The sequence below is a fragment of the Aquarana catesbeiana genome, linkage group LG01 (genome assembly GCF_042186555.1).
Source record: "Aquarana catesbeiana isolate 2022-GZ linkage group LG01, ASM4218655v1, whole genome shotgun sequence".
Classification (NCBI taxonomy): Eukaryota; Metazoa; Chordata; class Amphibia; order Anura; family Ranidae; genus Aquarana; species Aquarana catesbeiana.
This window is the reverse complement of record NC_133324.1, coordinates 852971771-852988681: the sequence shown is the minus strand read 5'-3', so window position 1 is coordinate 852988681 and position 16911 is coordinate 852971771.

Sequence of the window (16911 nt, the reverse complement as noted above, 5' to 3'; positions counted from 1 at the left end):
GGGGTAAGGTATATGCCAAGGTATTTCATATGTGTGGTTCCCAGCGAAAGGGAAAAAGGGGTTTTAATGGACTACTGATACTGATTGGGGAACCGTAATGTTTAAAATTTTGTATTTTTTTTTTTTTTTTTTATGTATTTTTATTGAAAAGTTTTTTTTCAAAGGTCATAGCATACAAACTGTGATAATATCAGTCAAGAAAAGAAAATAAGCAGATGTAAGAATACAAAAGCAGTATTTTTGTATATAGTGTAAGCAGAAATAATGAAAATTATCATCAAAATGAACATATTAGAATCAGTATAGGTTGATCATCAAGCTGTGAACGCTACAATATATTTCAATTAACAGACAAGGGGCAATGGTAGAGTGATAGGAGCCGTAACATTAAGAAGAGCTATCGGTCCCAAGGGGCCCAAATCCTATCAAATCCCTGTATAGCATCCTCCACCATGGCTGTCATATGCTCCATTCTACAGATATCAGTAATAGCTTGTATAAGCTGGGACTGAGTTGGAGGGGAGGTGGAAAGCCAGCATGCAGGAATAGCTCTTTTTGCAGCCAGTAAAACATATGATGCCAATTTGTTTGAAGTTTTTACCAGTCCGGGGATTGGGAGGCCTAAAAGAAGGTGTATCGGATTTGACGGGATAGGGGAATCAAGAATCTGCTGGAGCACGGACACAACCATGGACCAGAAGGGAGCTATCAATTCGCACTGCCAAAAAATGTGATAATGAGAACCCCTGATCCTTCCGCATCTCCAACAAAGAGGAGAGAGGGAAGCCTTATATCGGTGTATAACCTCAGGGGTCCTATACCAAAAAAAAAGTACTTTGTAAGCTGTCTCTCTTTGCGCCACACATCGGGATAAAATTTTGGATTTTGATAGATTAATTTTGAAATTAGATAATGTTTGGAGGGTAGAGAATGCAGACATTAAGTTTGGTAATGAGATGCGTGGCTGTTGAATAAAAAACAAAATGTCATCAGCGTAAGCTGCATATTTATGGAGTCTATGTCCGATTCCGATGCCATGGATATTTCTATTGTGTCTAATTGTGGCCAAAAAAGGTTCAAGAGATATAGCAAAAAGAAGGGGGGATAAGGGGCAGCCCTGCCTGGTGCCGTTATGTAGTGTAAAGGGGTCGCTTAGAGAGCCATTCATGCGGATTTGTACAGTGGGATTTGAATTAAAAGAGGAAATGCAGTGAAATATCTTGGGGCCAAGGCCAAAATAGAGGAGGGTTGTCTTGAGAAAGTCCCAGTCCACCCTATCGAATGCTTTCTCAGCATCTGTGGAGAGAAGGAGGGTGGACTGGGAGCATCTGCGAACATAATGAATCAAGGACAAGGTGCGGAGAGAGTTGTCTCTGGCCTCCCTATTAGGTATAAATCTGGTTTGGTCAGCTGTAACGCAATGGGGCAGAAGGGGGAGCAATCTATTTGCCATAACTTTGGTGTAGAGCTTGGTGTCAACATTTAGGAGGGAGATGGGCCTATAGCTACCACATAGGGTAGGGTCCTTGTCAGATTTAGGGATGACGGTGATGTGGGCGGAAAGGGATTCCGGGCGAAGACCAGATTTGCGGGAAATGGAATTTGTATATGCTGTGTGATGGGAGAGTAAAATGTCGCTAAAGGTTTTATAATACAAAATGGTGAAACCATCAGGGCCAAGGGCTTTACCAGAGGGAGAAGATTTTAGTGCACATTGAAATTCCTCTATGGAGAAGTCAGCTTCCAGATCATTAAGGGCAGTCTGCGACAGTTTTGGTAGGTTAGCCTCTTTCAAATAAGTGAGTATACGTTTACGTTTTTCTGCCAATGGAAAATTTGCTAGGCCACCCTCCACATTGTACAAGTCAGCATAAAACTCCCTGAAGGCCTTGGAAATTTGGGGGGGGGTGCCCCATTGTTGCCCCATTGGTATACTTTCTGGGATACGTAGTGGAATTTCCGTTTAGTGTCAAGATCGAGGAGGGTTTTAAGTTCCTCTCTCTTAAGGGTGAGAGCTTCGAGGTGTGAAACATGTAACAATAATTTATGTCGTTTATCTAGTTCAGCAATTTGCTCTAGAGTCTGTTTAAGCTGCTGACCATGCTCCCTCTTTCTCCTCGCACCCAATTCAATTCTACCCCTCATCAATGCTTTATGCGCTTCCCCCTCCATTCGTTCCCAGAACGAATGGAGGGGGAAGTATCTGAGGATGCCTTTTCTTTGAAGTATTGAGAGTAGTAGATAACACAGAAACCTCTGTTGAATTGGAGATAAGAGAATCATTAAGCTTCCAGTTATTGGGACGATGAGGCAGAGTGGGCACGGTCAAGCATATAGAAACAGGCGCATGTTTGGAGAGAGTGACAGTACCTATGCAGTCTGAGCGTAGGAGAGGGAGGTGGAAGTGATCTAGGAAAATTTTATCTACATTCTGGAGTATGAGTAGTGTGTTTTAGAGAAGTGAGAGTAGTCCCTTTCTTTGGGGTGGAGAAGATACCAAGCATCCATAAGTTGAAGGTCAAGGAGTCTGTTTTTGACCTGTGCTAATCTTTTGAATGGGATATTAGAGTGGCCTTGGGATGTATCAATAGTGGGTTCTAGAGGCAAATTTATATCTCCCGCCAAAACTATCAGGCCCTCTGCAAATTGTGAAAGTTTTGTAAGAGTTTGGGTAAAAAAAACGGGTTGATTGTGATTAGGGCAATAAACATTTGCTAGAGTACATCTGGTGTTGCCTATGTACCCTTTAATAAAAAGAAAGCGACCATGATCGTCCGCTAACATATCAGTAAAACGAAATGATACACTCTTACTGAACCCAGTGGCTACTCCTTTGGCCTTGTTGGTATCAGATAGACTGTAGTACCATTGCGGGAAATGCTGTGAGTATAATTTAACAGAAGTAGAATGAGTCAGATAAGTTTCCTGGAGAAAGGCAATAGAGCAAGAGGAACTCTTCAGTTCTTGCAGAACTTGATGCCTCTTCGCGGCCACGCTAAGGCCCCTTACATTGTATGAGAGGATCTTTATAGTAGCCATTGCATCAGTGGTCAGTGTGCCAATAATTTGTATAACCATGTGTGCCAGTGGAAAAGAAAAAAGGAAGGGGAGAGAAGGTGAGAAGGGGAAATAAGAAAAAGCCAGAAAAAGAGAGAAAAAGGAGAAAAAACACATACAGAAAACTCTGTAACAGTCTATATTGTTCATAGAGTCAACTATGTCCACCTTGGAGATTGCCATCCTCCTGTGCTCTTTGCAATATATGGTATGGTATGCTAAAGCAAATTTCCCAAACTCTCTAGGTAAGCTGAAAATTCAGTAAGTGATTGGCAATCTTGCTGTTTACCCTACACCTTAGTACTCTGGGAGGTTGTGGTTCGTGTGTCCTCTAGTGCACCGTATACCTTAATGCGCCTAATAACCTACTTTCCTGTGAGTTACTGTTTTGTCTTTAGTTTTTTTTTGTTTTTGTTATCTTATTGTTTGTTTTTTCTGTTCACTCTTCCCAATTATGAGCAATGTTACTATTTCTTATTTCTTATATGCGAGGTGAGATTATTATATATACTGTACAAGCAAAGACCTTCCCTTTGGTTCTGTCTATATTGGAGGGCCTGTTTGGTAAATCCTCTCTCATGGAGGGTATTTTTCCAGTTGAGGGGGGTTTATCCATTTTCGGCCTTTCCACACGGTTCCCTCTGTGCCTTCATCGTTTTTTAGCGGATTACTGGGGAAGAGTTGGGTATGATTGGTACTTTTACCTCATTTACCACACATGATTATATTCAACTCTCTGTTCATTCTCTGATGTCCATTTCATTGGACGTTATCACTTGGTAATACTTCATGCTGATATGTGTCTATGTTTTTCTTCCAACATTTTTCATACTATGCTTATATGAAAAAATATATATATTTATTAAAAAAAAAATGAATCAGTCACTTTGATTCAGAATCTATTTTTGAAGACAAAAAGTGGAACAAGCAACATTTTCTTCAGTGCAAAAACAGGTAGAAATCTGAAACAAAGTTTGCGATCCTTGCAATGCACATTGATCACCGAGAGGGGATTGTTTTTTCTCAACAAAAGTCAGCCCTGCTTTTATACCTATATGGGAAGCCCTGCTCTTATACCTATATAGGAAGCCATAGCAAGTCAGTAATGGGAAAAAATCAGCTGCAGGTATCCTACAGGCAATACTGTATACTAGGCCTTTTCTCTCTATTTGCCTTTTTGGGACCAGCTTTCAAATGCTAGGTACTGTTTAAAATTGATATTTATCAAATTCCCAATTATACAAGTTCTTTAAAGTTTGTATTGTAGTTCAGCTTGGCTAAAATATGCTTTTTTAGAAAGAGCCAACTAAATGGAGAGCCAGATGTAGACAGAATGTTTTTAAGTCATTAATATGGAGCTGCAAAGCAGCTAGGTGACAGCATATTGAGCAAAAGTCATTTAAAAAAATAGTGGAATGCTTGTGTTAGGGATCAATGACAGGAGGCTACTAGTCATCGTCTTAAAATGGGGAAAAATATGGTTAATAAAGTCAGCCCTGCTTTTATACCTATATGGGAAGCCCTGCTCTTATACCTATATAGGAAGCCATAGCAAGTCAGTAATGGGAAAAAATCAGCTGCAGGTATCCTACAGGCAATACTGTATACTAGGCCTTTTCTCTCTATTTGCCTTTTTGGGACCAGCTTTCAAATGCTAGGTACTGTTTAAAATTGATATTTATCAAATTCCCAATTATACAAGTTCTTTAAAGTTTGTATTGTAGTTCAGCTTGGCTAAAATATGCTTTTTTAGAAAGAGCCAACTAAATGGAGAGCCAGATGTAGACAGAATGTTTTTAAGTCATTAATATGGAGCTGCAAAGCAGCTAGGTGACAGCATATTGAGCAAAAGTCATTTAAAAAAATAGTGGAATGCTTGTGTTAGGGATCAATGACAGGAGGCTACTAGTCATCGTCTTAAAATGGGGAAAAATATGGTTAATAAAAGATATTTTATGAGACAAGACAGCAGATATACATGACACTCTCAAAACAGATGCTTTAAATACAAAAGAGAAGTATAATAAATCTGTCTCTTAGGGATCTTGCTGGAAAAATAATAGTTACAAAATATACTTATTAGTGACAGGAGAAGCAACTCTCACCTGTATTATTTCTCTAGGCTCATAAAGTAAAGCAAAAAGCACATTAACCTGTTTATTATTGTGTAAAGTGTTGTATATATACTTTTGATTAACATTTAATTTAACAGTATTATTTATTAACCACTTGCCGACCGCCTCACGCTGATATACGTCAGCAGAATGGCACGGGCAGGCAGAATCACGTACCCAGACCCCCCCCCCGGTGCCCGAGGCGGCCGACTTTGGTCTGGGAGCGTTCAGTGATGAGGGGGAGGTCATCCATTTGTGGCCCCCCCCCTCGCGATCGCACCCAGCCAATGAGAATCCTCCCCTGCCTGTGATGTCATCTCTCCTCGGCTCGGCAGTTTCCGTTCCGGCGCAGAGGAGAGAAGACATCTGAGTGAGTTGCACAACACATACACTTACAGTAGAACATGCCAGGCATACTTTACACCCCCGATCGCCCCCCAATCACCCCTTCCCTCCTGTCACACTGACACCAAGCAGTTTTTTTTTTTTTTCTGATTACTCCATGGTGTCAGTTTGTGACAATTACTGTGTTAGGGCAGTTAGTATTAGTCCCCTTTAGGTCTAGGATACCCCCTAACCCCCCCTAATAAAGTTTTAACCCCTTGATCACCCCCCGTCACCAGTGTTGCTAAGCGATCATTTTTCTGATCGCTGTATTAGTGTCGCTGGTGAAGCTAGTTAGGGACGTAAATATTTAGGTTCGCCATCAGCGTTTTATAGCGACAGGGACCCCCATATACTACCTAATAAAGGTTTTAACCCCTTGATTGCCCCCTAGTTAACCCTTTCACCACTGATCACCGTATAACTGTTACGGGTGACGCTGGTTAGTTCGTTTATTTTTTATAGTGTCAGGGCACCCGCCGTTTATTACCGAATAAAGGTTTAGCCCCCTGATCGCCCGGTGGTGATATGCGTCGCCCCAGGCAGCATCAGATTAGCGCCAGTACCGCTAACACCCACGCACGCAGCATACACCTCCCTTAGTGGTATAGTATCTGTACGGATCAATATCTGATTTGATCAGATCTATACTAGCGTCCCCAGCAGTTTAGGGTTCCCAAAAACGCAGTGTTAGCGGGATCAGCCCAGATACCTGCTAGCACCTGCGTTTTACCCCTCTGCCCAGCCCACCCAAGTGCAGTATCGATCAATCACTGTCACTTACAAAACACTAAACGCATAACTGCAGCATTCGCAGTGTCAGGTTTGATCCCTGCGATCGCTAACAGTTTTTTTGGTAGCGTTTTGGTGAACTGGCAAGCACCAGCCCCAAGCAGCATCAGGTTAGCGCCAGTACCGCTAACACCCACGCATGCAGCACACGCCTCCCTTAGTGGTATAGTATCTGAACGGATCAATATCTGATCTGATCAGATCTATACTAGCGTCCCCAGCAGTTTAGGGTTCCCAAAAACGCAGTGTTAGCGGGATCAGCCCAGATACCTGCTAGCACCTACGTTTTGCCCCTCCGCCCGGCCCAGCCCACCCAAGTGCAGTATCAATCGATCACTGACACTTACAAAACACTAAACGCATAACTGCAGCATTCGCAGAGTCAGGCCTGATCCCTGCGATCGCTAACAGTTTTTTTGGTAGCGTTTTGGTGAACTGGCAAGCACCAGCCCCAGGAAGCGTCAGGTTAGTGCCAGTAGTGCTAACACCCACGCACGCACCGTACACCTCCCTTAGTGGTATGGTATCTGAACGGATCAATATCTGATCCGATCAGATCTATACTAGTGTCCCCAACAGTTTAGGGTTCCCAAAAATGCAGTGTTAGCGGGATCAGCCCAGATACCTGCTAGCACCTGCGTTTAGCCCCTCCGCCTGGCCCAGCCCAGCCCAGCCCACCCAAGTGCAGTATCGATCGATCACTGTCACTTACAAAACACTAAACACATAACTGCAGAGTCAGGCCTGATCCCTGCGATCGCTAACAGTTTTTTTGGTAGCGTTTTGGTTAACTGGCAAGCGCCAGCGGCCTAGTACACCCCGGTCGTAGTCAAACCAGCACTGCAGTAACACTTGGTGACGTGGCGAGTCCCATAAGTGCAGTTCAAGCTGGCGAGGTGGCAAGCACAAGTAGTGTCCCGCTGCCACCAAAAAGAAAACACAGGCCCGTCATGCCCATAATGCCCTTCCTGCTGCATTCGCCAATCCTAATTGGGAACCCACCACTTCTGCAGCGCCCGTACTTCCCTCATTCACATCCCCAACCAAATGCAGTCGGCTGCATGAGAGGCATTTCCTTAATGGCCTCCCGAGTACCCCTACCCAACAAACCCCCTCAAAAAAGATGTCGTGTCTGCAGCAAGCGCGGATATAGGCGTGACACCCGCTATTATTGTCCCTCCTGTCCTGACAATCCTGGTCTTTGCATTGGTGAATGTTTTGAATGCTACCATTCACTAGTTGAGTATTAGCGTAGGGTACAGCATTGCACAGACTAGGCACACTTTCACAGGGTCTCCCAAGATGCCATCGCATTTTGAGAGACCCGAACCTGGAACTGGTTACAGTTATAAAAGTTACAGTTACAAAAAAAAGTGTAAAAAAAAAACACAAACAAAAATATAAAATAAAAAAAAATAGTTGTCGTTTTATTGTTCCCTCTCTCTCTATTCTCTCTCTATTGTTCTGCTCTTTTTTACTGTATTCTATTCTGCAATGTTTTATTGTTATTATGTTTTATCATGTTTGCTTTTCAGGTATGCAATTTTTTATACTTTACCGTTTACTGTGCTTTATTGTTAACCATATTTTTGTCTTCAGGTACGCCATTCACTACTTTGAGTGGTTATACCAGAATGATGCCTGCAGGTTTAGGTATCATCTTGGTATCATTCTTTTCAGCCAGCGGTCGGCTTTCATGTAAAAGCAATCCTAGTGGCTAATTAGCCTCTAGACTGCTTTTACAAGCAGTGGGAGGGAATGCCCCCCCCACCGTCTCCCGTGTTTTTCTCTGGCTCTCCTGTCTCAACAGGGAACCTGAGAATGCAGCCGGTGATTCAGCCAGCTGACCATAGAGCTGATCAGAGACCAGAGTGGCTCCAAACATCTCTATGGCCTAAGAAACCGGAAGCTACGAGCATTTTTTGACTTAGATTTTGCCGGATGTAAACAGAACCATTGGGAAATTGGGAAAGCATTTTATCACACCGATCTTGGTGTGGTCAGATGCTTTGAGGGCAGAGGAGAAATCTAGGGTCTAATAGACCCCAATTTTTTCAAAAAAGAGTACCTGTCACTACCTATTGCTATCATAGGGGATATTTACATTCCCTGAGATAACAATAAAAATGATTTAAAAAAAAAAATGAAAGGAACAGTTTAAAAATAAGATAAAAAAGCAAAAAAATAATAAATAAAAAAAAAAAAAAGCACCCCTGTCCCCCCTGCTCTCGCACTAAGGCGAAAGCAAGCGTCGGTCTGGCGTCAAATGTAAACAGCAATTGCACCATGCATGTGAGGTATCACCGCGAAGGTCAGATCAAGGGCAGTAATTTTAGCAGTAGACCTCCTCTGTAAATTTAAAGTGGTAACCTGTAAAGGCTTTTAAAGGCTTTTAAAAATTTATTAATTTTGTTGCCACTGCACGTTTGTGCGCAATTTTAAAGCATTTCATGTTTGGTATCCATGTACTCGGCCTAAGATCATCTTTTTCATTTCATCAAACATTTGGGCAATATAGTGTGTTTTAGTGCATTAAAATTTAAAAAAGTGTGTTTTTTCCCCAAAAAATGCATTTGAAAAATCGCTGCGCAAATACTGTGTGAAAAAAAAAAATGAAACACCCACCATTTTAATCTGTAGGGCATTTGCTTTAAAAAAATATATAATGTTTGGGGGTTCAAAGTAATTTTCTTGCAAAAAAAAATAATTTTTTCATGTAATCAAAAAGTGTCAGAAAGGGCTTTGTCTTCAAGTGGTTAAAAGAGTGGGTGATGTGTGACAAAAGCTTCTAAATGTTGTGTATAAAATTCCAGGACAGTTCAAACCCCCCCCAAATGACCCTATTTTGGAAAGTAGACACCCCAAGCTATTTGCTGAGAGGCATGTCGAGTCCATGGAATATTTTATATTGTAACACAAGTTGCGGGAAAGAGACAATTTTTTTTTTTTTTTGCACAAAGTTGTCACTAAATGATATATTGCTCAAACATGCCATGGGCATATGTGGAATTGCACCCCAAAATACATTTAGCTGCTACTCCTGAGTATGGGGATACCGCATGTGTGGGACTTTTTAGGACCCTAGCCGCGTACGGGGCCCTGAAAACCAATCACCGCCTTCAGGATTTCTAAGGGTGTAAATTTTTGATTTCACTCTTCACTGCCTATCACAGTTTTGGAGGCCATGGAATGCCCAGGTGGCACAAACCCCCCATCCAAATGACCCCATTTTGGGGTGTCTACTTTCCAAAATGGGGTCATTTGTGGGGGTTTTGTACTGCCCTGCCATTTTAGCACCTCAAGAATTGACATAGGCAGTCATAAATTAAAGGCTGTGTAAATTCCAGAAAATGTACCCTAGTTTGTAGACGCTATAACTTTTGCGCAAACCAATAAATATACACTTATTGACATTTTTTTTTACCAAAGACATGTGGCCAAATACATTTTGGCCTAAATGTATGACTAAAATTGAGTTTATTGGATTTTTTTATAACAAAAAGTAGAAAATATCATTTTTTTTTCAAAATTTTCGGTCTTTTTCTGTGTATAGCACAAAAAAAAAAAATGGCAGAGGTGATCAAATACCATCAAAAGAATTCTGTATTTGTGGGAAGAAAAGGACGCAAATTTCGTTTGGGTACAGCATTGCATGACCGCGCAATTAGCAGGTAAAGCAAAGCAGTGCTAAATTGTAAAAAGTGCTCTGGTCAGGAAGAGGGTAAATCCTTCCGGGGCTGAAGTGGTTAAAAGCTGTTGCTGAGGTTAGTAATTGTAAAGGCAGAAGGTTTTTTTTATTTTAATGCATTCTATGCATTAAGATAAAAAGCCTTTTGTGTGCAACAGCCCCCCTAAGTCACCCTAATACTTTCCTGAGCCCCATCTCTATACAGCAATGTGCACGAATGCCTCGGTCATCTCCCTTCTTATTGGCTGAGACACAGCAGTGGCACCATTGGCTCCCGCTGCAGTTAATCAAACCTAGTTAGCCAATCAGGAGAGAGGGGGGCAAGGCCTAGGCATGGCCATGTGTCTGAATGGATACTACTGCTTGCTGTGGGGGCACTCAACAGGAAGGAGGGGCCAGGAGCTTCAGCCAGGGACTGGAGAAGAGGAGGATCGGGGCTACCCTGTGCAAAAACACTGCACAGAGCAGGTAAGTATAATAGGGCATACACACGGTCAGACTTTGTTCGGACATTCCGACAACAAAATCCTAGGATTTTTTCTGACGGATGTTGGCTCAAACTTGTCTTGCATACACACGGTCACACAAAGTTGTCGGAAAATCCGATCGTTCTGAACGCGGTGACGTAAAACACGTACGTCGGGACTATAAACAGGGCAGTGGCCAATAGCTTTAATCTCTTTATTTATTCTGAGCATGCGTGGCACTTTGTCCGTCGGATTTGTGTACACACGATCGGAATTTCTGACAACGGATTTTGTTGTCGGAAAATTTTATCTCCTGCTCTCCAACTTTGTGTGTCGGAAAATCCGATGGAAAATGTCCGATGGAGCCCACACACGGTCGGAATTTCCGACAACACGCTACGATCGGACATTTTCCATCGGAAAATCTGACCGTGTGTATGGGGCATAACACATTTGTTGTTTTATTCTAAAAAATACAGAAGTTAAAGAAGTTATTTGGTTTTAAATTGTACAATAGACATCCCTAGGGACCAAGAGCATTAAATTATGCAAACCAAACATGGCAGGGATATCTACCTGGGAACAAGGGTGGGGGGGGCTCATGGGAAATGTCTAAAGAGATGGTAGAAGAGAGCTTCCAAGGAAGTATTTGAAAGGGACTTGTTGGGGGAAAGGAATTCATTGAAAGGACTGGGGGAAGGGAGAGAGGGTAAACTTTCAAGCAACTGAAAGATAAAGAATCCAAGGATTAGCCCATTCTCCTCCACCAACAGGACTAGAGATTACAGTGTACTGTGGCTGTTGTTCAGTATCTTGGTAAAGTCTTGCCAACCAAGTTTTCCTAAATTTCGAGGGTGTCTCCCAAGCCTGATGAACCATTTGTTTCCGCAATCCTCTTGACAAGTCTGAACCAGTCTGCAATGGCCGGGAGGGGGGGTCTATAGAGAGTTCCTGCTCCCATTGTTGGCTAACTTTATTAAAGGTCACTTCTAGAGAACATGATGGCATAGAGATCTGAGATCAAATGTCTTTTAGATTTATGTTTTGTTCATGTTTTGTGTAAAGTGCCTCAAATTGGCTGTGTTGTCTCGACCAAGCATGAAGGAATTTGAGGCAATTCAGAAAATAGCATATTTGTCCTCTTGCCCCATTTCATATTGGTAAACATTGTCCTGCTTGGAAAATCAATTCTGACTAATTCATATACAGTTATTGTCACAGAAATCTATTTGATTTCTACAGTTGCTCCAAAATACCAAAATAAACTTGTGCCAATTTAATTTCACCCCTAAGATCTGTGAAAGATTGGGTAATTTGCAACTGACAGATAGTGAATATTACATTTCACCAGGTATCAAAATAATGGAAAAAAATTGTTCCTTCCTCTTTATCAAGGGATGCCATCCCGGCACTTTAGACATACAGCGGAGGGCAGCAAGCACTGCTGATCCCAACTCATATGACCTTCCATATTGGAACTGTACAAAGCACAAATGCACAAAAATCCCTCACTGAAAACATTAAAGCAGAAATAAATAGGCTCCAACAACCCCAAAAAGATGAGTGTGGGAATGAAGAGGTGGCATGTGAAACTTACTAAAATCAATATGCATGAAAGTAGCAACTTAATAAACTTTTAATTTGTCCTTTGGATGTCTTAGCAAGTTTTTTGATTAGCATATTGAGTCTGGAGAGTGGATATTCACTATGAAACTCCTCAAGTACACATTCAATTCAAAGAACATTTACAGTGAGTTTTGTTTAGATTTTCTTTCTTAATTTAGGCATTCCCACTAGTGTTCTGCGGGTTGGCTGCAGCGTATGTGTGTGATTTTTGTGCGTATTACTTGCCTTTTTAGCTGCAGTCCCATAGACTTCTATTAGGTTGTCTGTTTTTTCTGCGTTTTCTGAAAGTGCACTAGCATTTCTGCATGTTTCATCTTTGGTGCATTTTCAGAAAATGAGGCAAAAACACACAACTTAATAGAAGTCTATGTGACTGCAGCTAAAAACGTTGGTAAAATGCTTAAAAAATGCAGATACACCCACACTGCGGCCAAACCACAATACACCAGTGTGAATCCAACCTTTATATGATCAAGATTTTAAAAATATTTATATATTTTTTTAGAATTTTTGAGTTAATATGATATATCACAAATTAATGTTATACCTCCTAACATTTATAGAAACATAGAAGTGTGACAGCAGAATAAGACCAAGTTGTTCAATAAGTCTGCCCCATTCTGTGAGCAGGTGGACCACTGGGCTCCTTTTTTTTACATAGTTTCCAGCTTCATGTGCTTCTGAAAAAAGCCTGTTTTTTGCAAGGCTCAATTGCTGAAACTTACTATACACAGGCATGGGAATGGGTCAGATTTATTATGGTTTAGCAAACCTGAACTTAGCAGCAAATTCCATTGATGTCCGTGGTGGGCGAATTAATAAATGAATGCCGTTTTTAGGGCTAATAGGCAAAACCCTGTAAAAACAAATGCATGGAAATTATTTTAAAAAATACAGCATTGCAAGAATCTTTTTATTCAGCGTTGATGGCAACATTGAAAATACACACATCTTCAGCAAAGAGCTGAAGATTAAAGTGATACTAAAGACACAATCTTTAACTTGCATTATCCATTCTCTGCATGAAAAAGAATGATGGAATTGTATTTATTTTAATAGAGAAAAAAATGAAATAAATGTTTCATAATTGATATACAGCTGTCACGTGACCCAGCTTTTTCCCAGTCTGTCTGCAGGGAAACATCAGTGGGGGGAAGTTCTGGTCCTCTGCTGTCGGTCACATTTAAAAAAAAAAAACCTTTGAAATACAGAGGAAAAATATATAATTAATATAAAATAAATGTTTTAAATCACCATTGAAATATGTATTTGAACTCAAACCTTTTTTATTTTTTGTGCAAAAACATGTGGGCTATCTAGAGGGAGGTTTTGCCAAGCACGACCTGTTCAACGGCCCTTCAACCTGTGTCTATTGCTTGTACATGCTTAGAATTACAGAGCGTTGACGCCTTCATCAATCAACACGTAATATCACACCCCCATAATGTAGAGCTATTTAGTGGGCATTGAGGAGAAGGGAGGGAGTGGGCTGTCGGTTACCTGGAGTGTATACACCCCCGTGTGACTCTATGATCATGCAGGTTGCACACATAAGAAAATGGAGGAAATGTGCAGAAGGGAATGGAAACTAGAGCATGGCCAGCAGATGTGGCAACAGCTGGTCTATGTAATCCTAGGCAGAATTGGGGACACAATCAAGCAGGAATGTAAACAGCAGCATCAGGTTTTTTGCACAATACAGAAAATGAATCCCATAGTGACTGAGTGAGTATGAACAGCATGTAATATAGTATGTACTGACAGTTTTAATGATGTGGGTTTATTGACACTTTAAGCACAAACTAATGGCTACAATAGTGCTGTGTCTCTTCAGCCAGCTCCCAGCTTGAAAGTGAAAGTGATCTGGTGTCTATATAGCCACGATGACATTATAATAAAATGTATTAAAAAAAACAAACATAACTCGCATTGTCCCGCACACACCCCCAAATGCAAACACAGCCCAGGGTGCACATGTGTATGTAAACCACAAATTGTCATTGTGAGAGCAATAATTCTAGGACCAGAGCTCATGGTTAATGGTAAACTGATGAGCAGTAAAGGCTTTTAACTGCTTCCTGACCAGCCTCCGCAGTTATACTGCGGCAGATTGGCTCCCCTGGGAGAACCGTCGTAGCTGTATGTAGGCTCCCTAAGCTGCTGTAGCAGGTTCCGCAGCCAATGCGTGTACCCAGCAGGCACGATGACCGCGGGGCACCTGCGATCGCTGGTGATAGAGCGAGAACCAGGATCTGTGTGTGTAAACACACAGGCCCCGGTTCTGTCAGGGACGAGGAGAGAGATTGTGTGTTCCTACTAAGTAGGAACAACAATCTCTCTCCTCCTCTAGGCAGCCACACACCCCCTCAGTTAGAAACACACACAGGGAACACAGTTAACCCCTTGATCGCCCCCTAGTGTTAACCCGTTCCCTGCCAGTGATATTTATACAGCAATCAGTGGCTATTTTTAGCTCTGATCGCTGTATAAATGTCACTGGCCCCAAAAAAGTGTTAGAAGTGTCTGACGTGTCCATCGCAATGTTGGAGTCCCAATAAAAATCGCAGATCACCGTCATTACTAGTAAAAAAAAAAAATAATAATAAAAATGCCATAAATCTATCCCCTATTTTGTAGACGCTATAACTTTTGCGCAAAACAATAAATATATGCTTATTGCAATTTTTTTAACCAAAAAAATGTAGAATACATATTGGCCTAAACTGATAAAGATTTTTTTTTTTTTAATTTGGGATATTTATTATAGCAAAAAGTACAAAATATTGTGCTTTTTTCAAAATTGTCACTTTTTTTTTGTTTATAGCGCAAAAAATAAAAACCGCAGAGGTGATCAAATACCAACAAAAGACAGCTCTATTTCTGGGGAAAAAACGGACATAAATTTTGTTTGGGTACAACACCGCACAACCTTGCAATTGTCATTTAAAGCGACGCAGTGCCGTATCACAAAAAAATGGCCTGGTCAGGAAGGGGGCAAATCCTTCCAGAACTGAAGTGGTTAAAGTGTCACCTATAGAGATTTTTGGGTTCATAGGTGCAAGCGAATTTAATATTTGTTATATCTTAATACTTGAGCTTTAACTCATCGTAACCCCATCTTTGAAATTTTTTTAAAAAATTGAGCATTGTATTGTGAGTGTTTGGACTAAAATTCATATTATTATATATTTTCCTGAAAATATGCATTTGATAAACAGTTGTGCAAATATTGTGCACTGTATAAAATTGCAATTACTAACTTTTTATTCCACAGGGTCTGTGATTTCAGAAAATATATACTGTAATGTCCTGGGGGTTTAAGTAATTTCATGGCCAAAAATGCAGATTTTTATATGTACCCAACAAAACATGCTCTAGTGACAAAGTGGTTAAAGAACATGCTTGAGGGTCACATTAAAGCTGTATCTGATGTTATAAAACAGTACAATTTTAACTGACACTCTCATCAACAGCATACACTGGCAGTACATATTTGGCTGTGGAATAGATTCTTTCTTTTACAATTAACATGGCTTATATGCAACAGCAACAGTTTGGAAAAATATTTTTTAGGTAATGCTTTTACATCAAATGATAATAGTCCCGCTTTGTCTGGCAGATAGAAATTGGCCAGTAGGCCTTTCTTCTTGCTGATGCAAAACTGTATTTTTGCTGATCATTTTCTATCATACTATTATTAAGAATAAAAAATTCACAGATGATACAGCAGCGTACAATTTTCCAGCAAAAGGACATTTTAATGAGAGAGAATTTTCTGAAATATAATAGAGAAAAAATGTTTTAACAAAAAAGAACACAAGCTGAGGCTTTACTACAATTATTAAGATACTGTAGAGGATACAGCAGTATAAAATTTGCCAGCAGCAGTATAGTTTTAAGCAGGAATAATAGGCCTAACTGGTGTATGCTTAACTTTTGTTTTATCGAATGCCGCGTACACACGACCGTACTTTTTGGCATCAAAGGTCCGAGGGAATGAATCCGTCTGACAATTCGATCGTGTGTGGGCTTCATCGAACCTTTTCTGTCTAAAAATCTGACAGACCTTAGAAATAGAACAAGTTTCAAATCTTTCCGACGGACTCGATTCCTATCGAAAAATTCGTTTGTCTGTATGCTAGTCCGACGGACCAAAAACGACGCAAGGGCAGCTATTGGCTACTGGCTATGAGCTTCCTTATTCTAGTCCAGTCATACATCATCACGTTCGAAACAATCGGACTATGGTGTGATCGTGTGTAGGCAAGTCCGTTTCATTGGAACTCCATCTGAACTCCGTCGAAAAGTCCTTCGGGGTTCAGTCCGACGAGCAGTCTGCTCGTGTGTACACGGCATAAGAGAATAGAGAGGTGCAGTAAATATGAGTGATATGTTTTTAGGTGGTTTAGGTACACTATTTTGTTTCATTTTTTTCTTTCAAATGATGAAGCAGTGTGTTGCGAACAAAAGGCAACTTCAATAATCGATGACCAGTAATAAGTAAATGTTGCACTTTGGGCACCCCTATCTTAAAAAAGCCCTATTAAAATCACATATAACCTAAAAAAAAGACCCAAAATGCTACACCATAAACAAAATCCACCATTTATTTTAATAGGGGTCTTGCAGAAAAAGCAAGAAAACAAAAACAAAAAAGCAGTAAAGCAGTTTAACTTAAACAAAAGGCCCTATCATCATACAACTAAAACCAATATACCCTGAAAATGATATCCAGAATCCCTCTTCATTTTAAGAAAAGCCTTTAAACTTTAATCTAAAATAA